Raw genomic sequence first — 1,342 nt, 5'->3', positions numbered from 1 at the left:
CGCTCCAGTCTGGTCACAGCTCAGCCACGATGCACAGCTTTAGTTGCTCTCCTCCGTTCTTACTCACTGATGCTGGGACTTCCTTCTCTTATGCCAGTTGCTGTTTAGACGGAGTTTAGGAGATTCGGCGCCCATCACACATCATGTTTATATAAAGAGACCTCCAGGGCGTGCTGCAGGAGCGCTGGGAGCAGCGTAGGGCTGACGGGGCGGTGGCCAGATTTTAAATCAGGTGCAGTGTTTGTTCTTTAAATCTCTGAACTTTCTGATGACACCTCGTTGGTCAGAGGACTTGTTAAACATTCTCCTTCTTACTGTGGATCAAACTAAATGCTCTCATTGCTCCTTATTTGCATTTATGTTAATTCCTGTCAAAGCTGAAGGTGCAGCTTTGGACCAGTTACCGTAAAAGAGAACCTGCTGATCTGCTGACTGAATGTGGATCATTTTTGGTTATCAGTCGGAGGCTGAAGCAGCAGCAGCAGCACAGTGAGGGTTTTCCTCAGCATCACACACAAACCTGTCATAGATATCACTTCATCTGTGCTCAGCGGCGCCCCCATCACTACCTCCATCGCTGTGAGCACCCTCATGGACACACTCCTCCTCACCCCCCTCAGCCATCACCACAAACCTCCCACAACCCCGACTCGTCCTACAACCTGAATCCTGATCTTCATCTGGACCCAGAAACCACTTCCTGTCCCTCCAGCAGCTCTTCTAGGGTTCCTCCTCGCTTTTCAAAATCTCCTCTAAACCTGAAATTGGTCCTCACAAAGACGGACGTCCAAATGCACACACACACACATACACACACACACACACACACACACACACACACACACACACAGAGCCTGCATTGTGCTCCGCTGCTGTCTGTTTGACTTATTTTGCCCGGCTTAATGAGAAATATCACATTACCGCAGCACTGAAGGCTGGATGGAAACCAGGCTGGAGAACATCTGAGAGAAGGAACCCAGAAGTGCAGCCGCTGCATGTTCTCACTCACGTTAATAAATCTGCAACACGTCGGAGCCACAGCGGTGTGCAGCAGCAGCGGTTACATCATTTAGTGTAATTATGGCACCAGGATCTATGAAAGCATCGCAGTCACAGTGTTTGCAGCAGGAACCATAACTGAGTGAGGGTAACATCAGGGGACGTGAGGGGAACTGCCCAGCGGCCACAGACCAGCAGGAGCCTCCAGAAGCTCCAGTTTCATCGTGTGAGAACAGATTTCGGGGGATATGTTAATACCAAGCTCACAGTCAGCTGGCATGTGAAGGTCCTGCTTCATATCTAAACGTTATGCTTTGAATCTTGAAGATACTGAATGAGAATG

Source organism: Stegastes partitus, unplaced genomic scaffold, assembly GCF_000690725.1.
Source record: "Stegastes partitus isolate 25-593 unplaced genomic scaffold, Stegastes_partitus-1.0.2 Scaffold779, whole genome shotgun sequence".
NCBI classification, from domain to species: Eukaryota; Metazoa; Chordata; class Actinopteri; family Pomacentridae; genus Stegastes; species Stegastes partitus.
Note: the sequence above shows the minus strand (reverse complement) of the source record.